This window comes from Megalobrama amblycephala, linkage group LG22 (genome assembly GCF_018812025.1).
Source record: "Megalobrama amblycephala isolate DHTTF-2021 linkage group LG22, ASM1881202v1, whole genome shotgun sequence".
NCBI classification, from domain to species: domain Eukaryota; kingdom Metazoa; phylum Chordata; class Actinopteri; order Cypriniformes; family Xenocyprididae; genus Megalobrama; species Megalobrama amblycephala.
In genome coordinates, this window is record NC_063065.1 from 22,817,242 (window position 1) to 22,841,668 (window position 24,427).

The 24,427-nt window shown below is 43.6% G+C and overlaps 1 protein-coding gene and 1 long non-coding RNA gene across 2 annotated transcripts in view; both read right to left on the minus strand.

Moving 5' to 3' along the window:
* The window catches only part of LOC125258304, a 725,453-nt gene that overhangs the window by 368,016 nt on the left and 333,010 nt on the right, over positions 1–24,427 (minus strand).
* Positions 22,008–23,855, minus strand: LOC125258340. Its single transcript, XR_007182593.1, has 3 exons — positions 23,769–23,855; positions 23,330–23,434; positions 22,008–22,502 (listed from the first exon to the last, which is right to left on the minus strand). It is a non-coding gene; the product is annotated as an uncharacterized LOC125258340 (long non-coding RNA).

The window sequence follows — 24,427 nt, forward strand, 5'->3', positions numbered from 1 at the left end:
CAGAAACATTTTTTATCATTATTTTGATGTACTAAGCATGTAACATAATCTGTATATTATAATATTATAATATAAATGTTAGTGATGCTTGGCCCTCCAAAACTTGCCACTACAATGTAATCTAACTGCAGGAAAGTTCCATGCTTCATCACTAGATGGTGTGCCTGTTACATAACTCAGTTCCCTTTCGAAAGGGAAATTGCTCTGCGTTTGAATGCGCAATGGGGAATGTCACGTGACCCAGGTGTCTGAAAGCAAACTATCCAATAACTCCAATCCCTATTGGCCGGCGACAGCCTATGACGTAATATGGCCCGACCCGGAGTATAAAGGAGCGCCTGAAGAAACAGTCAGCATCTCATCGTCTTTCGGTCCTGTTCTGTCTGATCGCGACTATATTGACTCCGGTAAGGTTTTTATATATGCCTTACAAACGTTCAAGAGAGTGTGTTTATCCGTGTCCCAGGGTTTGACACTTGATATACACATTTTCTGGACGTTTTCTGTCTGGAGAGGAGCGCGCATAGACAGTGCTTGAGGGCACTGTCTGTAGCTGTGTCCCAATTCAGGGGCTACGCACTTCGAAGTGCATGAAAGGGGTGGGGTTTCTGAGTGGAGGATTGCCAGGTCTGCGCAACAAAACCATCCAAGTAGCGTAATCACAGCACAAGTGTAAAAGTATCCCAATCCCAGATGTGGCAACAATGAGCCGAGCATCGTTACATGGCTAGCGGCTGTGTAACAGACAGCTGATGTTTGTGTGTGGATTTTAAAGTTTTATGACTTTCTATTGGGTTTGACATGCTTCACTGCCGGCGACGACAGGACACTGGACCAAAATATGTATGGTTAAACTATATAATGTTAGTTTTATATTGTTAGCAACTAGTTAACCTTGTTTGTTTTTTTTTATGTTAAATTAAATGTTAACTTGGAAAATCGTTTCAGGTTACGTATGTAACCATGGTTCCCTGAGAACAGGGAACGAAACTCTGCATTGACAGAACGCATTGGGGAACCGTCACGTGACCCAGGTGTCGAAAGCACTATCCAAAAAACTCCTATTGGCTGGCGACAGCCTATGACGTCATACGGCGCGACCCGGAAGTATAAAGGGAGCGCCTGGAGAGACAGTCTCTATCTTATCATCTTGAGGGACTGTTCTGAAGGCAGGCAACCTGAAGCATGGCAAAGGAACGCAGAGTCTTGTTCCCTGTTCTCAGGGAACCATGGTTACATACGTAACCTGAAACTCCACTCTGCGTTGACAGAACGCATTGGGGAACGATATACCCACGCCGTCCATGCTGGAGGGGAGTGCCTGCCAAAAATATGGCTGAGGCAAAGGCCTCAAAGCAGTTCTCAAACTGCCCAGCAACTCCCCCTCGGGTCACACCAGGCTGTCAGTGACAGCATTCCCTTTGGCCAACAGCCCAAGCTGAACTTCCAAAAGGCTTCTACCTTTCCCTTTTAACAAATAGAGCCTAAAGAAATTGCTAAGGCGTCCGGAACCCAATTTTCCGTAAAGAAAAGTGGTCCCTTTAAGGGAATGTGGCCAAGGAACCAAAGGGAACCTCAGCCAGTCACTCTCGAGGGGAGCAGGGTCACCCTCATTGCCACCAGGGAGGCCGACCTGGTCTTCTCGGGGAACAGACTCAGTTCAGGCCAATCCTGTCTGAATACAGAGCCTCTAAAATGCATTCTTCAGGAAGATAGTAGGTAAGAGTGACTGCAGAAAGGCAGAAACCAGCTCAGACCCACGCGTAGAGACGGGCATCCTGGAGAGCAGAACTCAGCTGAGTGCTATGAACCCTCATATTGAGGGGAGATAATCCGCTCAACCTAGGATCTACCCAGTGCTTAATTAACGCACTGAGGAGGCTGTGCGCTGAAAACCCTGAAAAGGGGAGCACAAACCAGCCTGGGGCTGACTCTTAAGATGGGGCCTGATCAAGGCCGAACCATCATAATCAGCTTAGGGAGCTAAGCACTATTACAAACCCCAAGGGGGAGCGCAGAGCTCACCTAACAGGTAGACTATGCCAAGAGCACATACTCATGGAGGCCCGAGAGGGACTACAACATGACAACAGTTTTATAAAAACAGATGTAAACTTCAGAAAGAGGCCTGTTTCTGATAAAACCATTCTGAACATCTGTCTAAGCCTGCAGGCAGACAGACAACTTCCATGGCAGCAATAGAAAGCTGCACAGTGCTCTTATGATAATCCACCCAACACAATCCAACAAGCAGTGTACTCAGTAAAAGCACCTTTTACTCTTTAAGCAAGAGGAGTACAGCATACGCCAACACGTATTAAGGAAGGCCTGGAAGGCCTATAACCTCAACAGACACGTGGCATCAGCTCGTGGCAGTGTTTAGGTCCCAAGCCTGGTAAACAACCCACAAAAGAGGGGGTTGAATCTACCACTTGGGCCCCTGGCCAACGAAGTGTATAAAAGATAGTTCTCAGAGAGAAATACACCTAAACAAACGCCAGTATATCCAAAAAGGCGGCCCGTAGGCTTAGCATCCTTCAGGACACATGGCGTAAGTCTCGTGGCCGTTTCCAGGAGCACAAGATCCAACCTAAACTCTAGGTGGCTCTTAGCTCAGCTAGAATCATCGACTCAAAGAGACAACAATAGGTTAAACCAAACCTCAGTAAGGTTTCACTACTGACATCTCATACTGAGCCGCACAGAAAAAACACAATCTGTGCCAACATGTAAACTAAAAAGGAGGCCTGAAGGGGCCTGCCGATTCAATGACACGTGGCTCCAGCTTGTGAGTTTTCCAGGGAACCAAGCTACAGGGAACCAGTTCTAACCCACTAACTATGGGAAGCTAACTACTACCTGTGCTAGGCTACACTTTCCAAACAGGCAAAGTACCCTAAGTTCTGTGACTAAAGGGAACCAACACAACCAGAATGGTCTAAGGGAGGCTAATTAAGCCTACCACCTCAAACAAACATGCTGCAGGGCCTGAAGCAGTGTTTAAAAACAAAACAGTATGTGAGCAACTTATATCCATTAAACAGCCAATACAACACTATTGCTAACTAGAAAGAGGCTGAACAATCTAGCCTACAATCACCGTATATGCAATATAGCTGATAAACAGATAACTGAAAGGGAGCTGACAGATACACACTTTATTCAGAAAGTGATCTATCTACCCTGAGTATGCAAACCAACAGGTGATGCACTCAGTGACACCAAAACTTCTCCTAGCTGGGGCTTAAAGGGGGTCACCAAACACTTAGATAGAGGCCAAGCTTTTCTCAAAAAGGGCCTACTATACATAAGCAGGTGTCAACCTGTGGCAGCATATTAAGCTCACATTCAAATGTAGGACAAACGTCTAGAACTTCAAAAGGAAACTTTGATGTGCATGCTTTAAGAAAAAGGAGAAAAATATATCCCTACCACAGATTTTCAAATCTGCTCCAAGCCTAGAGGACGGAGCTAAATGCATCGTCAACTCAACTTGAAAGAAATCAAGTAGCTCGGAAGAGAACATTTTTCTCACAGCATGAAAGTTCTAGAGAGTGGGGCCTAGCAAACATATATTGCCAACACTATCTGCTCAAAGATAAGGGCCTACCACCTGAGAAACAGCATCAGGTTTTAACAAAACAGTCTACAACCTAGCTGTTAAACTCATGATTGCACCTACATAAGTAAGGGGACAATCTGGGCAAACAAATACCGGCCAAATACAGGAGGAGGCCAAAACTAGAATACATATGGGGTTTTAACTTCACATACACCATACGCAAACTTAGTCCTAGCCTGGCCAGCAGGTACAGGCCTATCACAACAACAGGTGCTATAACAAGCCCGATCTCTACCAACTATTTTCAGAGAGAAAAATAGCAAAGATCAAGCTCAAATGCCGGGCAGCCTGCTAAGGCCGCCGCAAATAAACTGAAGTGATGAGTGCCAGCTCAAACTATACTGAAGATAGCCGAACGGCTGAACATACAGAGAAAAACTGAACAGCAGCCATTTTGTGGCTCGCTCAGTCAATCTCACACTCCAGTTCTGCCCAAAGAACCCCTAATGCATTTACTGTTACACATTCAGGAAATGACACAGGAATAAAAACAAGGCAACATTTTTAATAATTTCAAATAGACCCTGTCTTATCTTCCCATGGCTTGCAGACCAAAGATTCTGTCTTCAATCCTTACCAAAGGGGAAGAACGATATCCCTGGTTCCGTAAACCCGCGAACCTTTTCGATATCAAGCCAGAAGACGGGCCTTCAGAAAAAATTTCATCATAGGCCGGCCACCGGCCTGACCGTTCAAAGGTGTTATATCCTGAACATGCACAGTTAAAAACGTATCCCGGGAGGACAAAGAGAAGGGGCGAGGGAAATTTTTACTAAAAAATTCCCCTCACCAAGAAAGGGGATCAATCAGCGGTGCTGATCGTGCCGGCGATCGATCACCTCTCTTAGATCACCTCTCCTTCTCTTTGCATCCCGCCGCTTCTGTGACTTACTCCATGGTGGAGGAGGCGCTCGAGCGGCAACACTGGAACTCTGACCCTGCCTCTGAGCCTCGGCTCGAGGCAGGCCAGAGCCTCCCGGCCATCTGGGCCCAGAATCTGACCTGGGCGGAATGCATTTTTTTAAATGCTGCTGAGCGCGCCCTCACTTCCCTGAACTTTCCGACTACCGCCTCAACGGAGCCGCCGAAAAGCTCAGATGGCGAGACCGGGGCATCGAGGAGATAGCTCTTTTCTTTCTCCCCGATGTCCGCCATGTTTAACCACAGATGTCTCTCCGTGGCCACCATAGCCGCCATCGATCTACCAATCGAGGCGGCCGTCTGCTTGGTGGCCCGGAGAGCGAGATCCGTGGTCTGGTGCAACTCAGCCACCGCTTCAGGGGACAAAACTTGCCCCTGATCCAGGTCCTTCAGCAGGTCAGCCTGGTATGCTTGTAACACCGCCATAGTGTGTAAAGCAGCACCAGCATGGCCTGCAGCAGCATATGCTCTGCCGTTCAGACGAGATGTCATTTTAAGGGGTCTGGATGGCAGAACCGGAGCTTTAAGTGTCGGTGCGCTGCCCGTGGCGAGATAGTTCGCGAACGTCTTGTCAATGGGAGGCATCGACACATACCCGTACTGGCCCAATCCCTCCACATCATCGAAATTCCCCCGCTGATGCAGATGAATTCTGGCCGAATACGGGTTCTTCAATGCCTTCTTAACCTCAGTATGCAGGTCTGGAAGGAATGGAAGGCTCACTGGAATTACGGGGTTGTGATCAGGAAGAAACCGTTCGTCCAGCCTGCCGTGAGCGGGCTCTGCATGAATGCAGCCGCCGCTCAGCCTCAGCGCGAGCGGGACCAGATCCACCGGGCACAGGTGTTGACGTCTCTCCCCTCGAGAAGAGAGCCAGGCGGGAACGGAGCGTTTTCATAGGAAAACCCTCACAACTCTCACAGCCAGCGTTCTCAAATGCTGCCTGTGCATGCTCTTCTCCCAGACAGATAACACATAGGGTGTGAGGATCCTCCAGAGTCAAAAACCTCGGGCAAGGATCTGCACACTTCCTAAAATGTTTTACTTTGTCCTCAGACATAGCTCAACAGGGAATACTCACTTGGAGAAACAGAGAGTGCAACGACACGAACAGTCCCGAAAGACGAAAGGATAGAGACTGTCTCTCCAGGCGCTCCCTTTATATTTCCGGGTCGCGCCGTATGACGTCATAGGCTGTTGCCGGCCAATAGGAATTGGAGTTGTTGGATAGTGCTTTCGACACCTGGGTCACGTGACGGTTCCCCAATGTGTTCTGTCAATGCAGAGTGGAGTTCCCTTTCAAAAGGGAAATATACATTCATATTTATACATTGACTCTGTATTTAAGTCTGAATTTAAAGTACAGTACTTTAGGATTTTATTCAACTGCACTCCATCTCATCAGAGACAAATATTGCATTTATGAAAAACTGACGATTTGGACATCACGGATATTACAGTTTGATTGGTGAAACCGGGGCATTGCTTACATTTATGTGAATTCACACCTGAACTCCTGTCGTCACTGGCGCGCAATGAACTGTGGGATAGTGTAGACCGCGAAGTGTCTTGAGATGGGTGCTTCATTCCGCGGGGAAACAGAGAGGGTGTACTTGAAGTCGCTCTCGAATTACGTCAGCCGCTCTCGCGCTGCGGTGAATCGCACTTCCCCCTTTCCCAAGAACAGAATACAGTGCATTAAAATGTGTAGATATAGATATTATTTAAATGTCACTTTGTCAATGAAACAGTCAATTTTTTTTTTTTTTTTGTTTTTTTTTATTTAAGTTAGCAAATGCATAAGTTGTATACATATATTTGTAATGAAATTTATTTGTAAATGAGTCGGAGTAATTTCTGTTAAACATTTTTTTTTTTTTTTTACATATGTTCACGTGTTTTGCCGCTTCAAAGCGACAAAGAGACTAAAAGAGAATTGTTCTGCACGACGAGGGAAATTCATTGCCAACGCAAGCAAGTTTATTTCTTTTATGCATGGTTCGTTCTGGTCTTTGACTTGTAATTTTACATCACCCTCTCTCTCTCTCTCTCTCTCTTTCAAAACTCTTTCTCTCTCATTTCCTTCTTACTGAAAAATTATGTGCGTGTGTGTGTGTGTACGTATATAATATTTTTTTCATCATGTAAATTAAATGTTTTTACATTAAATACATCGTTCTAAAGCTACATTACATAAAGTACCTTTTACAACTATATACAACAGAGCAGAACTTAGATTTAACATCAGAAAAAGAACATAACATTTTCAATTAACAGTATATGTATATAAAACAGAATAAAACATATTTGTGTACACTTTCATTCGGCTGAGAAGGGAGACGCTGGTGGATCGTTTTATATAAATCTATAAAAATCAGAAATATTTGAACTTACAAAATAGATCTGTAGTCCATTCAAATTTTGTCTTGGTCATCATAGCTTTAAAATTCTTGACTGTTACAAATAGTCTAGTCATGCTCAGCAGGTATATTTTAAGATGTCAGTGCAAGTTTCTTTTAGTTAAAAACTTACACAGTTAACATTTCATTTAACATAAAAAGCAAACAAGGTTAACTAGTTGCTAACGATATAAAACTAACATTACATAGTTTAACCATACATATTTTGGTCCAGTGTCCTGTGTCACTGTCCTGTCGGCAGTGAAGCATGTCAAACCCAATATAAAGTCATACATCTTTAAAATGCACACACAATCGTCAACTGTCTCTGTCACACAGCCGCTAGCCATGTAACGACGCTCGACTCGTTGCCAGATCTGGGATTGGGATACTTTTACACTTTTACACGCTGTGATTACACTACTTTTGGGATGGTTTTGTTGCGCAGACCTGGCAACCCTCCACTCCAAAACCCTACCCCTTTCATGCACTTCGAAGTGCGTAGCCCCTGAATTGGGACACAGCATGTGTGTTTGTCTGTTGTTTACTGTGAGAGTCTCGGGGAATTAAACATATATTGTGAATCAATTACAACGAATTATAATCAATTACATATATGATTAGTTCTGGTTTAATAATTATTTAGAGAAACTGTTCGTTTGTCCAGCAAACTAAGTCCCTCACAGAATATTATAAACGGAGTTATTCTCTGGCCATGAAAATAACTTGCTATTAGCATAAAGCGATCGAAAAACGTTAAAGTGACTTGGTCTTCAGTTGAAAGAACGAACAGAACAATCGAGCATGAATTAAGTGTTTAATATATGCAGCTATGTCTACAGAGATTATACGTCTAAAATATATACAGAAGTATACACATATATATACAAGAGTGGAAGTAGAGAAGGAAAGAGAGAAGGCAAGTAGCAAACTTACAAAACAGTCCTTGAGGCCAGCGCGGAAATCAGTTTCATCATCTAAGATTGAGAAACGGCAGTATACTTGCATTGGTTGGGCGTGTCGAATTTCAGTTTAGCACTGGTGCAGTTCGTTGGCTTCTTCCGTTCCGCGGGAAGGTTTGAACTGAGGACTTGAGAGTGAGTTTCGCTGGAAGATGGTGGTCCCGAAGCTGAGCGCGATGGCAGCACGTGGTCACCGGAGATGTCCGGGAAAAAAGTGCACGAGATGCTCGTGAGACAATCGGGAGAGAACACCAAGAAATTGTGCGTCTTTGCTTTTATGACAGATAAGCCGACACACCTCCTTGAGGTGGGGTAGCCAATAACATGGGTGCAAAGTTGGCGGGAAAGCTTTCCCTTTGTTTGGCCTCACGACTTAATCTGCATGATTTATGATTATCAGATCAGATTTCGAAATGGAGTGCGTTCTTCACAGTATCATCAAACACATAGAAAAATGCATTTGTCAGCTGTGTGACATATCTCAGTGAATAGCTCGTGTCCGGAGCTTTACGGAGAGATCAAACTCGACAGATCAGAAAGGCATAGACAAGAAGTTATGGTTTACAGACAGAATTCCCCTATTAAAATGCACACTAGCACAAATACACTCATTTAAACACTAGGAAACATGCATAGGCTCTAAAATATATCATGTATATATTCCAGCATAGTGGTAGTTCACATATACAGTTAAAAATGTATGATTGTGTGTTTCTGTATGTGTCTGTGTGTGTGTTTTTGTGTGTCCCTGTGTGTGTGGGGTGTTGGAATGTGGATCTGGTCAGTCTCTGGGGGGGGGTGCTCCTTTTGAAGTCACCGAAGTGAGGAAGTTGCAGTTTTTCTGTTTACCCTCACAGGTCCACAAACCTGCCGAAAGTCACAGTCGTCCGGAGCCGAGTTAGTGATTAACAAACAAAGTTCATCAGGTTAAAAGCGTTCTGAAAACTCCAAAGTTTATTGACTCTGAACGGATCCATCCAGACGTTACACCGGTAAACACAATCCACGCGATCCGAGTGATCCGCGCATTGGTATCCTTCATGCGGTGGAGCCACTGCAGGGGAGCGTGGTCCGAACAGAGAGTGAATTCCCGTCCCAGGAGATAATAGCGGAGGGTGAGGACGGCCCACCTAATAGCCAAACACTCTTTTTCCACGGTGCTGTACTTAGCTTCTCTCTTAGAGAGCTTACGGCTAATGTACAGCACCGGCCGCTCCTCACCCTCTATCTCCTGGGACAGGACAGCACCCAGCCCCCTGTCTGACGCGTCAGTCTGCAACAGAAAAGGGAGAGAAAAGTCAGGAGAGTGAAGCAATGGCCCGCCACATAGAGCAGCCTTCACCTGGGTAAAGGCCTGCTGGCACAGCTCCGTCCACTGGACCGTATCTGGTGCATCCTTTTTAGTTAGATCAGTCAACGAGCTGGTGAGGGCCGAATAATTAGGTACAAACCTTCTATAATATCCCGCCAGCCCGAGGAACTGCCTAACCTCCTTTTTGGTCTTGGGGCGCGGACAGGTCGCAATCGCTGCTGTCTTGTCAATTTGGGGACGCACCTGCCCATGCCCCAAGTGGAAGCCCAGATACCTTACCTCCACGTGCTCAATTGCACACTTCTTCGAGTTGGCCGTGAGCCCAGCCCCTCTCAGCGATCTCAGGACGGCCCTTAAATGCTGCATATGCCGCTGCCAGTCATTACTATAGATAATGATATCATCTAGATAGGCAGCCGCATATGCACCATGGGGCCGGAGAATTTTATCCATGAGTCGCTGAAAGGTAGCCGGTGCCCTGAACAGCCCGAATGGAAGCGTAACGAATTGGTGTAATCCGAACAGCGTCGTGAAAGCGGTCTTTTCTTTGGATAATGGCGACAAGGGGATCTGCCAATATCCTTTCGCACCTAGCCGGTCAAGCAATTCATCCACCCGAGGCATTGGATACGCGTTGAATTTTGACACTGCATTCACCCTGCGATAGTCCACGCAGAAACGAACAGAGCCGTCTCTTTTGGGGACCAAAACTATCGGGCTCGCCCAGTTACTGCTGGACTCTTCTATTACTCCCATCTTAAGCATTGCCTCTAATTCGTCCTGAACTACCTTTTTTTGTGCTCAGGTAATCTATACGGCCGGCTGTGAATAACCACGCCCAGCTCCGTCTCGATATGGTGCTGAATGAGGTTGGTACGCCCCGGCAGGGGAGAGAACACGTCTGCAAATTCTGCCTGCAGTTTAGATAAATCAGTGAGCTGGGAGGGCGAGAGGTGATCTCCTCCTGGGTTCAGAGCGAGGGATTGAGTTTTTACATTCGCCTCTGGCCCGAGATCATCCTTCCCGCTAATCACCGTCGCCAGCATCACTGATTCTGCCTCATTCCATTTTTTAAGGAGATTGAGGTGATAAATTTGACGTGCCCCCCTCCTGTCAGACCGTACCACCTCATAATCGAGCTCGCCCACTTGCCGTGTAACCTCAAAGGGTCCTTGCCACTTTGCAAGTAATTTAGAACTTGAAGTAGGGAGCAATACAAGTACTTTCTCTCCCGGTGCAACTTTGCGTAAATTAGACCGTCTGCTATACAGCTGGCTCTGTTTGTGCTGGGCTTGTAACAAATTCTCCATTGACAGCCGCCCCAAAGTGTGGAGTTTTGCTCTCAAGTCCAGCACATACTGAATTTCGTTTTTGGCCTGAGATGGTCTGTCCTCCCAAGCTTCCCTCAGGACATCCAGGACCCTGCGGGGCTGGCGTCCAAAGAGAAGCTCGAAGGGGGAAAACCCCGTGGAGGCTTGCGGGACCTCTCGCACTGCGAATAACAGAGGTTCTAACCACTTATCCCAATTTTTGGCATCTTCCTGAACGAATTTACGAATCATGGATTTAAGCGTGCGATTAAAACGTTCGACCAGCCCGTCCGTTTGTGGGTGAAAGACGCTGGTACGAATCGATTTAATGCCCAATAATTCGTACAATTTGCGTAACGTGCGTGACATAAACGCCGTGCCTTGATCAGTGAGGATTTCTTTTGGAATCCCCACTCGGGAGATTAGGCGAAACAGTGCATCCGCAACACTCTTAGCGGAAATGTTGCGGAGAGCCACTGCTTCGGGATATCGCCTTGCATAATCAACAATGACCAATGCAAAGCGATGTCCCCGTGCTGATCGTTCCAATGGCCCAATGAGGTCCATACCAATTCTTTCGAAGGGGACCTGCATTAATGGGAGTGGGCGCAATGGCGCTTTTGGGGTGGCCGGTGGGTTTACCAACTGACATTCACGACAAGATGCGCACCACCTGCGTACATTCTCGTGAATGCCCGGCCAGAAAAATCGTGTCATGAGACGATTTAGTGTTGCTGCCTGTCCTAAATGCCCCGCCATCGGATTAGAATGAGCCGCGTGGAAAAGCATTTCCCTGCGGCTCTTTGGAACTAATAAATGGGTTGTATCCTCTTTTGTCTGAGTGTCTTGGGTCACTCGGTACAACCTATCTTTTATAATCGCAAAATACGGATAAGCAAGCGGACGTCCAGGCTGGAGAGGCTGACCATCAATCACACAGACCTTTTCAAACGCATGTTTTAGCGTCTCATCCTGAGACTGCTCCAGGGGAAAATCATCGCGCTCCAGAAGAATTAGTCTTCCGGCTTCACTCTGTTTCCCTGCAGCAGCGCTCCCTGGTCCCTGCTCAGTCTCTCCTACCTGCACCCGCGCCTGCCTACCCTGCGTTCTCTTTCCCCAAGAGGCATCCGAGCATAAACATCCAAACATTGACTGAACGCAGGCCAATTTGTTCCCAAAATTATCGGATGCCGGAGGTGCGGGTTAACTGCAACCTCCACACTATGCTTTTGTCCCCTGAATTTAATTATGATGGGCATTACAGGATATTTCACCACATCCCCGTGCACACACCGAACCCCAACCATGCGGCCTGTATCCAATGCCCCAGATGAAATCAGGCTTTGATGGACAGAGGTTTGGTTACAGCCCGAGTCCACCAAAGCCTGAAATGTACCCCCCTTGATACTCACGGGTATTTGGTACTCGCCAGCTTGACCAGGGGCAGCCTGTGGATGGTCGGGGACCCGGATCATCATCCCAACTTCCATAACCGGACATTTATCCACAAAATGATCCGGGTCCCCACACCGCCAACAAGCCGGCCCAGACCTGCCCGCCGCTCCTGTGGCAGTGAGTGGGTTAAATGGCTGATGCAGAGAAAGGGGAGAAGCAGGAGTGGGGTCTGTCCTGGCAGCAGGGAGGCCCCCCCCCGGGGCGGAACGCGAGGTGGGCCGGGCGGACGAGACCTGGGAAGAGGGACAGGTCTAGAGAGAGAGGGGGACAAAAGAGAGGGAGAGAGAGAGACAGCTGGAAGGGGTTCGCCGCCCCCTTGGCACGCCACCATGTGGTCCTCCGCCAATTGGATGGCTGAGTCCAGCGACGTGGGGCGGTGGCACTGGACCCACTCGGCCGTCTTCTTTGGGAGCCGAGTGATGAACTGCTCCAGCACCACGCAATCGATGACCAGATCCACGTCGCTTCCCTCAGCCAGCAACCATTTGCGGCACGAGTCCCGGAGCTGTTGGGCCAACACGAAGGGCCGGCCGGACTCACCCAGGTCGAGGGAACGGAAGCGGTGACGATGTTGTTCCGGGGTCCGGCCGACCCGCTGGATGATGGCCCGCCGTAGGTCGTCATACACCAGGAGGTTCTGGACTGGCAGCTGCTGTGCCGCCACCTGCGACTCTCCCGAGAGGAGCGGGACCAGCCTCATAGACCACTGGTCCCGCGGCCATTCACTCGCTTCAGCGGATCTCTCAAAGAGCTCGAGAAAAACTTCTGGATCATCCAGGGGGCCCATCTTATTCAGGGGCAGGTGGACAGGCACAGCTGGCTGCCCGCTGGGCTCCCGAGAAACCTCCCGGTGAATCCAGCTCCGGAATGCCTCGCGGTCCTCCTGCTGGGTCTGGAGGATGGTTTGCCAGCACCGTTCCTGGTCTTTGCGCAGATCCAGCAGGGCCTGGTGTTGTTCTCGGTGCAGGACCGCGAGGGACGCGATGACGTCCGCAAATGGTGGGGAGGACGATGTTTGCATGGCGGCGTACTCCCGTCTTCCTTCCCGGGTTTCGGCACCAGTGTAACACAGTTCACGTTCGTGTATGGGAAGGAAGAGGACAGGGACGGCGAACAACTGCTGACTGAGTTTTTATTGAAACGAATGTTCAACAGAAAGGCCGTGCAACGCACGATAACAGCAACACAAATAATCCACAAAGGGCTTCACTCCAGGTTCGGTAAACACAATCCACAAAGGGCTTCACTCCAAGTAACTCGCTGGGTCTCAGTCAGCAGTTCCCCTCTCTCTCACACACTCCTGCTTCTCACGGCGTCTTATCCTGTCTCCACGCCAATCACTAGAACGAGAAACAGGTGTTCGTGATTTGCATCCAACCCACTCACTTACCAAGCGTCTCCCGCTATTCTCTCCGGTTGCAGACCTCGCTGAACCACTCCCCCCTCGCCACATCTATGTATACTCTGCCTTGTCAGGTTTATAGTTCCTAGTTCTGGCCTCCTCCTGAGGGAGTTGTTAAGCCATATGCCCATTATCCCCTTGCTATGTAGGTGCAATTGTTGAGTTTAACAGCTAGGTTGTAGACTGTTTTTAGACTCCCTGATGCTGTTATCTCAGGTGGTAGGCCCTTATCTTTGTGTAGATAAGTTCATGCTGTGTGTGCTAGGCCCCACTTTCTAGAACTTTTATGCTATGGAGAAAATTATCTTCCTCTTTGAAAAATGGCATATACATCAAAGCGTTATGTAAAATTGCTTTGAAGTTCTAGACTTTTGCCCTACATTATATGTGAGCTTACTCATGCTGCCACAGGTTAGCACCTGTTCTCATAATAGCAGGCTTTTTTATGTAGCTGCTATTGGAGACATTGGTGAACTAATATTCCAAATTTGTAGGTTTATTGGTGTTACTGAGTGCATCACCTGTTGGATTGTATACTCAGGGTAGTATAGAACCACTTTTTGAGGAAAGCTGGTTTCTATTAGCTCCCTTTTTGTGATCTTGTTAACAGCTATATTGCATATAACTTTGATTGTATGGTTAATTAGCCTCCTTCTAGTTAGCAGTTGTATTTCTAACAAGTGCTGTTAGCTGATCATAGTTTGCTCACATAGTTTACATTATTTCACGAGCTGAAGACACGTGTCATTTGAATGGTAGGCCTCAGCAGGCCTCCTTTCTAGTTCACATGTTGGCACAGTTTGTGTTTTATTCTGCAAACAGGCTGAACGCCACTTGATGCTGTGATTGTAGGCCCTGCGGGGCCTCCTTTTTTAGCTGACTTGCTGGCAGGATGCCTGGGAATCCGAGAACCCATACTGCCATCAGTCACGCCCCACCTCTGTTGAGTAGGCCTTAAACAGGCCTGAAAGGTTTTCCACTGAATGCATGGCCTGATGGTTGATATGGTCTTGGACTGGCTGATGCCATGTGTTTACTATGGTAGGCCCTAATAAAGCCTCCTTTTTAGTTTACATGTTGGCACAGTTTGTGTTATATGGACAAATGGGCTGAATGCCACTTGTTGCTGAGATTGTAGGCCCTATAGGCCTCCTTTTTAGCTGACATGCTGGCAGGATGCTTGTGAATCCAATACCACCATCGGCCGTGCCCCACCTCGCTTGGAGAGTAAAAAGGTGCTTTTTCCGAGCACTGTTCTGAGTGGCTGACCTCTCAGAGTGAGTTCTGGTGGTAAAACCTTACTGAGGTTTGGTTATAACTACATCAGCCTCCTTGAGTCTGGGTGGATTGTCATGTGGGCACTTTACAGTTTAACTACTGTCATTGAGTCATATGTCCTGCTCCTAGCAAGACAGGTGTTCAAGGTGGCCCTCACAGGCCACCATTGAATGTCCTTACATGATTATGTACCCACAGTATGGTTTACCTGTTATGTTGAGCTTTGTACTTCCCTGTTAGAGTTGTTTGTGTAATAGTGCTTAGCTCCCTAAGCTGATCATGGATTGTAGGCTTCCATGAGGCCTCCTCCTGAGGTTCAGCCCTAGGCTTTTTTGTGCTCCCCTGTATTAGGGTTTCTAGCGCACAGTCTGTGTTTTTACTCTACAGTTGCTGAACGGCACTTGTCGCTGAGTTTGTAGGCCCCACTAGGCCTCCTTTTCAGTTGACTTGTTGGCACAGTCTGTGTTTTTACTCTACAATTGCTGAACGCCACTTGTAGCTGAGATTGTAGGCCCCACTAGGCCTCCTTTTTAGTTGATTTGTTGGCAGGATGCTTTGGACCACCTTAAAAAGGGCCCCACCTGGGATAGGCAGCGTTCTTGGGTGGCATTCTATGTATTTCTTCTGAGGAAGTTTCAATACTAAATACACGTCTTTTGGGTGGTCTGGTTATGGCAGCCACTTGCTGATGCTGTATGTTTACTAAGGTAGGCCTCTTCTTGGCCTCCGGTGTAGCATATGGAGTTCAGCTGCGTACTCTTCTCACTGTGAGAATTTATAGTGCTTTTTCCGAGTACTTTGAGTGGCTAGCCCCTCAGGGTGTATGCTGTGGTGAAACATTACTGAGGTTTGGTTTAAACTGCATCCGTCTCCTTGAGTCTGATCTTACTCTAGTTGAGCTAATAGCCACCTAGATGTCTAAGGTGGATCTATTACATGCCCCTAGAGATGGCCACTGGACTTATGCCATATGTCTAAAGGTTGCTAGGACCTATGGGCCGCCTTTTTCAACATAGTGAGATATGTTGATGTGTATTTCTCTCAGAAAAACCCTTTTATATATATAAATATAATTTAACCCCCTTTTGTGTCGGTTATTTATCGTTCTTTGGTGCCTAAGAACATTGCCACGAGCTGATGCCACGTGTCTGTTGAGGTTATAGGCCCACACAGGCCTTCCTTAATATGTGTTGGCGTACACTGTACTCCTCTTGCTTTAAAGAGTAAAAGGTGCTTTTACTGAGTACACTGCTCGTTGGATTGTGTTAGGTGGATTGTCGTGCGGGCACTTTGCAGGCACTTTTGCTGCCATTGAAGTTGTCTGTCTGCCCCAGCAAGGCAGGTGTTTAGGGTGGCTCCTCCAGGCCACTTTCTGAATATACTTCTGTTTCATATAGCACTATCATGCTGTAGGCCCCTTGGCCTCCAGGTATGTGCCTACATAGTCTACCTGATGAGTGTACTTCCCCTTTGGGTTATTATAATAGTGCTTAGCCCCTAGGATCATGTTAGGCCTTATAGCCTCCTCCTAAGATTCAGCCCTAGGCTGGTTTTGCTCTCCTGAGGATCAGGTGTTCCAGCACAGCCTTCTGTTAATTAAGTGCTGATTAGGTCCAGGATGTGGATTATACTCCCTAGGGTTCATGCACTCAGCTGAGTTCTGTTCTCCAGGATGCGGATGTCTCTACGGGTCTGAGTTGCTCCTGCCTTTCTGCAGTCACTCTTACCTACTACCTACCTTCTATGAAGAGTGCGTTATGGAGATTCTGTCAGACAGGGTTGGCCAAAACTAAGTTTGTCCTATGACAGACCAGGTCGGCCTCCCTGGTGGCAATGGGGGTGACTTCGTTCCCCTCTAGTGACTGGACGGGGATCCCTTCGGTTCCCTGGCCTCATTCCCTTAAAGAGACCACTTTGTCTGCGGAAAAGTTGGTCTCAGATGCCTCTAGCGGCCTTAGTAGGCCTTCTCTCTCTGGAAGGCCTTCTTTAGGCTCAGCTTGGGCTGTTGGCCATAGGTGTGACCCAAGGGTGAGTTGCTAAGCGTTTCCTTCGAAACTGCTTGATGTTTGTCAGCCATATTTTTTGGCATGCACTCTCCTCAAGCATGGCGGTGTGGGTATATAATTCTCCATTGCGTATTCAAACGCAGAGCGAGTTCCCTTTCGAAAGGGAACGTCTCAGGGTACGTATGTAACCATAGTTCCCTGAGAACCAGGGAACGAGACTCTGCGTTTCCTTGCCATGCTTCGGGTTGCCTGCCTGCAGAACAGTCCCTCAAGACGATAGATGCTGACTGTTTCTTCAGGCGCTCCTTTATACTCCGGGTCGCGCCATATTACGCCATAGGCTGTTGCCGGCCAATAGGGATTGGAGTTATTGGATAGTTTGCTTTCAGACACCTGGGTCATGTGACGTTCCCCATTGCATATTCAAATGCAGAGTCTCGTTTCCTGGTTCTCAGGGATCTATGGTTACATAAGTAACCTGAGACGTTCTCTATTTGTCAGTCACTTTGACGTTGTGTTGATTTGATGACACTAGTGTAGAGTTTCTCAACCTTTTTTACTCGATGGCCTCCTCCTTCACCAAATCAATACTGCAGTGAAGATGCCTGACATGTCCTCTTATACTGTACTTCCACAGCAAAGAGAGGAAAGTGTTTGTATTTAAGCCTTTTTATTAACAAAACATTTGTTTGCATTATTACTCTTCTACTGCATGTTTTGTAATATGCTTTAATATTCTTTTTGCAAACATAATAGGTAAATTAAAGCTATACTTTATAACTTAAAAGAAGTCCCTCTGCTAAATTATAATACTCTGATGTTACCCAGGTCGAGTGATTGCATCTGTGCCAACTGAACGATTCAGACTCCCATCTAAAGCCTGTCGGTTCACGTCATTTCTGATAACAAGAACTTAATGCTGTTGGACAGGTTGTCTCTGATATACATGCCACGGACATGAACGAGGATAGTCCCGACCCAACACACATGCAGGAACTATGCTCGTCTACCGATTTATTAATAATTAATCATCATAAACTGTGAGGTAAGATTAGTTTACACACATCAGAAGGCCTACTCTCTCATCCCTGCATGAAAGACACACGTGCAAATGAGATGCTAAAATTCACTGGTTAAAAGCAGCACTTTAAAGGAAAATTCACTGATCACACTGATGCACATTATGACAAAAAACCCTTAAAGGTCCCATGACATGAAAATTTCACTTTATGAGGTTTTTTAACATTAATATGAGTTCCCCTAGCCTGCCTATGGTCCCCAGTGGCTAGAAAAGGTGATAGGTGTAAACCGATCCCTGGGTATTTTGCTTCACATTTGAGAAAATTAAGGGTGTGTTCACACTTGTAGTTCGGTTTGTTTGGTTCATTTGGTCCAGACCAAAGAAGAAGAAAAAACATTTAGTCCTGATCCGATTAGCGTTCAGATTGGCAATTTTATCACCGAACCAAAAGATACCGAACCTTGAGGCATAGGGATACATTCACAACGTGATTTGTCAGATTTAATGATGTATTGCCTATTTTGAGACGGAACTTCCGAACATCCAAAACAATGCTGTGTGCTGAGGTAAATGCGCTCGTTGTGTGTGCGAAGCCTGCATGTGATGGTATTTTGGCCAGCTGGGAACTTGTGAAGAGCTTATAAAATGTATAAAGGAGTCAAAACAGCGGCGGGAATCCATCCGTCACACACAAACGATCTGCTGCGTGGAGACGTGCGTCTGATGCCTGTGATGGGCAAACTCGCGACTATGACGAGAGAAAACCGATATGCGTGAGGATTCTGTCCTTTTTAGGGTCTTGTCTTCCTGTTTTTGGTTGCGTTCATATATCATTCTAACTGCACCAGAGTTTGTTTGGAAGCGGACCGAGACCCATCTTTTCAGCGGTCTCGGTCCGCTTGTTTGGTGCGCACCAGGGTTCGGATGGCAGCGTTCACACATGCTCAAATGAACCACACTAACAGAGCAATCGCACCAGGGTTTGTTTTAATCGATCCAAACATGCCAAGTGTGAACACTCCTAAAGCTCAGATGGCCCGATCTGGAATCTTCCTTATATGTCGTCATACAGGGAAAGGTTACCTCCCCTTTCTCTGCTTTGCCCACTCATGAGAAAATGAGCTACTACAGTGCGAGGCGAGCGCAATATTTTTTTTCCTCGAGACACATCATGGCTTGCAAACGAGTGAAGCATGGCAGTTGCTCAGTGTCTGGATGTACAAATGAACACTGAGGTATTTTTTTAGTTCCTTCATCCGAGCCAATGAAAAAATAGTAGGTTAATTTTATTTTCTATGGTAATGCACTGATACAACTTCCCAAAGTTTTGTATGTCTGCGCCACACATTTCACCGACGACTGTTTCCTCAACGTGAGCCAATACAGCCCAGTTACTGTCGCTAATGTAAAGGTAGACAGCATCAAGTATGTGTGTGAATACACACACTGTAACATGAGTGTTATACATTTCTTTGTTGATTGGATAACCGTTCTGCTGTTGGCGCACGCGATATCCACATTTCCAGATTTCAGAGCTTGATGCAATTGTAATAAAGAAAGATTGTAAAAACTTTTAAGATATATGAAATATAAAATATGTAAACAAATAAATGATGTTGGCATGTAGCACATTTTCCACAACAGCACCTATCAAAAAGGTCTGACTAATATAGTGGCGCTGGTCAGTGTCTATAGCTGATAATTATATATATATATATATACATACATGATAGCAAATCAGAGCAACATGAAAAGCCAACAATGTAGGCTAGCATTAGCTACATGATAACTGTAACAGCATACATAAACAAACAAACTAACTAAAGTACTGTATCCAGACACAATATTTTAAACTAACCATTCGGAGACGTCCTGCTGTAGCTGCTGAGTTGCAACTTCTTCATCCGGTGCTTCTCCATCCAGATCAGATTCTGGGTTTAACCGAAATGCTTGAACGACTGCGTGTCTACGAGCCATTGCGATACATGCACTGTCAACATTAGCACATGGTACCGTGGCCACACCCACCCTCCACCTTGCCCCGCCTCTCTCCTCCTCATTAGCATTTAAAGCTACAGACACAGAAACGGCACATCCTGAGGAAATCTCATTGATGGACTGGCTCATAGTGGCTGAAATTCTGCACCAAGGCTGAATTTCGGGAAAGAGACTTCAGATACAGTACTAGGGACCACTTAGGCCTATATAAAAGCATCCAAAAAGCAGCATGTCCTTGGACCTTTAACAATGTTCTAACATCACACCTGCCTTTTCATCTATATATATATATATATATATATATATATATATATATATATATATGATGGATATATTATCAGGGACCCCCAAGGGTTAAATAAAAACACATATTATAAAGACACTTCATCTTTAATGGTATTAGATGATTTGATTGATAGTTGCATTTAATAGATTACAACTTCAATAAAACATTTGCATTTTACTTGTAAAAGGTGTTTTTATGCATGTTTTGGCTGAGTTTTCATCATATTTACACTTTTCTGACCAAATTCCCGAATCATTTTGTGGAGCAGAAAGATCATTGATACTGATACAGCAGGAATCATTCAGTTGTGTCCTGTAGAGAATGATGTGTAAATGTGTGTCTGAATCTTGTTGTGGAAATTTTAATTTTTCATGTTTTTTACCTGTATTCTTGTGAAATATGATGCTTATGGAACATAATATGATGTTGGCTTCATTGGTAATGTTTAACATAGTGTTAACATAGATGTTAGAAATAGAAAGAGCAAGATATCCCTTTTGAAAAAAAAGTGCACTTTAGTATACTTTTATAAAGTGTACTTATTGCAAAAATAATATACTTTAAAAGAACACACTTAAGTGTGAATTAAATGTAATGTTTTCATCGCTTAAGTGCATTCTATTTGTAATCAATTTCAAATATATCACAGATTAAGTTAATATTAAATGCAATAAGTTGAACTTTTGAGTGATTTTTTTGAACAACTTAAGTGGTACTTTAATACAACTTTATGACAACCTTCGTAATTGCTTCTAGTACCTTTAAAATATAGTTGAAGTGCACTGCCCAATGCACTAACAAGCAATTAATGTGAACTAAAATATATTTTAATATCAGTTATCAATACACTTAAGTGTGAATTAAATGTAATGTTTTCAGCCGCTTAAGTGCATTCTATTTGTAATTAATTTCAAATATATCACAGATTAAGTTCATATTAAATGCAATAAAGCTGCGTTCACGTCACCTCGTATTTACCGGAATCTTGAAATGACAACACGTGACGTTATATTCGGAGCTGTTCACGTCCTTTTGGTCCTTGAACTGGGAATTATGCGTTTCCATGGCAGCACTGTCGACGCCTAAATGAATCTACAGCTGTCAGGTGGTACAGCGCGGCCACGTGGTATATCTGGGAGCTTTCAGAAAACTCCCAGTTTACAAGCTGTAATTACGAGCTCTACGAGGACGTGAACGCTTTTTACAAGCTAGAATCTCGTAACTACAGGAATTACGAGGCCACGTGAACGCACCTTTAGTTGAACTTCTGAGTGATTTTTTTTAAAGCACTTAAGTAGGACTTTAATACAATTTTTTATGTACTTTAAAATATGGTAAAAGTATACTTCCGAATGTACTGACAAGCAATTAATGTGAACTTAAATCTACTTTAATGTAATTTACATGTACACTATTATATAAGTTAATACATTTGTAATTACATTATTTGTACATATAATAATGAAGTTACAATTTAGTATATTTCAAAATATTACAATCAACACAAATGCAAATTGAAACCCTCTACATTTACTGACAAAATAATCTCTAAAACAAATGCACAAAAACCTTTTTGTTGATGCACAAGAAAAACCCAAGAAACACTATACACAATCACAAACAATTACAACACTTTAACTCTCATTTAGAAAGAGTCTGGAGGACAGTGAGGCTTATATGCACTATAATTTTCTCCATCACATACAAAGGTACCTAAACCTACCATCACAATCTTTCTGCATTTTTACATTTTCAGATAAAATCATTCTGTATAAGATGATAAATAAGATAACACCCATGAATTAATACAAACAAAATGTAAAGAAAAGAAAAGATTCAAAACTTTGGGTAACACTGTACAATAATTTTCTATTAGTTAACTACTTTAGTTAACATGAACTATGAATGAAAAAATACTTTAAGCATTTATAAATCCTAGTTAATATTACGTATGCATTATTAAAATCAAAAGTTGCATATGTTAATAGATAATGCACTGTAAACTAACATGAACAATAACTATACATTTTATTAACTTGAGAAAAAAATTTTTTTATTGCCTAATGTTAACAAATATTGATAAATACTGTAAAAAAAAGTCAATGCACATAGTTAGATAATGTTGTCTAATATATTAATTGATGTTAACAAGCGAGACCTTTTGTAAAGTGTTACCTTTTGTAAACCTTGTTACTTATAAGCTCTGCAACCCTTACTAGCACAAACATTAAACAGGACAAAAAAGTTTCTTCTAAAATCTTACTCCAGCATTACAGTGAATGTAATTTTGAAAAGAAAAAACAAAACAAACAAAAAAACAATGAATTCCAAAGGCACAAAAACAAGAAAACCAAAATTGTCTGTCACCACCTTTTTTTAAGTTGTATGAAAAAGTGCTGTTTATGTCAATGTCCCAGAAGCTCTTCATCGTCAGAAAACCTTAAATGTCCATGAAGCTGCGAACCACCTCTACACAGTATGCGTAAATGAACATGTTCCAAAGAGGCAAGAAAGTAAAAAAAATAAATACCTGGAGGAAAAAAAAAACAAAAAAGTAGTAAGAGTCAGTCCATTATTATAATTGGTTCAATCAAATGAAATCAATAGATATATATATATATATATACACAGAACTCCAAAGTTTATATACACCTTTGTAGGTTTGAAAATAATACAAAATAAAAAAAAAGACATTTTCCACCACCCTCCTAGACCCATTTGGTATTCCCTAAAGGCAAAGAGTTGCTGATAGTGATTGAAGCCTGTGGCCAAGATGTTTACTGTGTACTGATCATTTCCTCCACTTTAATACCAGTTACAGTGTGAAATAAATATGAATGAACATATGAAGGTATGTTACAAGATACAGTACAACTGACCCATAACTTGTCACATTTAATCGCTCAATCAGTGTTTCAACGCGCGGAAAGACGTCAATGAAACAGCTTGTAAACAATGTCACGTAACATCACATTTACTTCAGAAAAATCATATTCAGCATAAACTCTTTAGTCAGCTATAGAGAGGAGCATTCTGCTAATTATATGCACCACGTTACATGTTCATTATAATTTTATTTTAAATATTTTTTTTTATAATTAATTTATGTATTTAATGTTTGAATACAAAATTTTATGACAGCTACAATTTAAATGTTTATATTTCAAAAAAACAATTTAGAGTAGAAATATGATTATGTAATTCTAAAGTTTACATAATCATAACTTTATTATAAAACAAACAAATCATACAAATTAGCATTGTATTTGTTTATTTAGTACTTCCCTGATGAAGCAGTTCATTCTGCAAGGTGTAAGTAAACTTTTGACCGCAACTGCATCACCCAAGATGAATTACCTCAGTCATCAGGACAACACTGTAGTAGAATCCTGGGAGAAGCTCCTTCACATTTCCCACAAACACCAGGATTCCAGTGACCACACCATCTTCACTGACACTGGCCTTTAAACATAGAGAACATTTTTATAAACATTTTTATTCCTACTTTACAAGGAATTAAACATAACTTTATCAATTACACAAATATAGATAAATAACCCAAGGCCCAAGCAAATTGAGGGGTTTTGCTTTGAAAATAATTATATAATATCATTATATATAAATATAAATATATAATGATTAGATGGGGATTTGTAAGTGCACAGGTGAGAATTTATTACTTGCAAACAGAAAAGATTCAAAGCATTTAAAAGCTATAAGGACAGTTGATGGCAGTGTTTTAGCTTGTAGTGTGTGATCAGGGTGGCTGAATTAATGGAAAAACATGGAACATCACCTCATCAATACAGGTCTTTGATTCCACACAGCTTGCACTGTATCTCCAATAACAAATCTGTACTGATCCTACAAAATGAATATATAAATCAACAGATAAGCACAAAAATATTACATATTACAAACACAAACAGTAATTGAACAACTAACTTTTCAAATGCAAAAAGAAAAATAGATTATAAGCATTACTGGTGGTTATAATAGCGATTAAATGTATATAATTGTCTTTAAATGTTACAAGATCAGATATTTGAATATAGTTCTGCAAATTTAACTTAAAGTCATTTAAAATGATTTAAAAAGTCAGAGTTCAATTAAAATATATTGTCAGCAGCCAAATTCTTTGAACACGCCCACACACGCGACCACGTTCATATTATATAAGAAATTACTATAATGCAATCATAAATAAATTACAGGAAACATGATTAATTCACCTCCATATTGCGATTAAACTAAATAAGTTACACTCATAAGAACTGCTATGTTCCGGTGAAAAAATAAAAATGAAGAGAGCATATATCAATATCAAGATACTTGCTTGCTTCTTTATTTGTAATACATAATGTGTCATCTGTAGTCATCCAAACGTGCGCTCCTTTGTTTTCTTCTTTGATCAGCAAAGTTTCCTCACGCATCGCGTTCACAGAAAGATGGCTG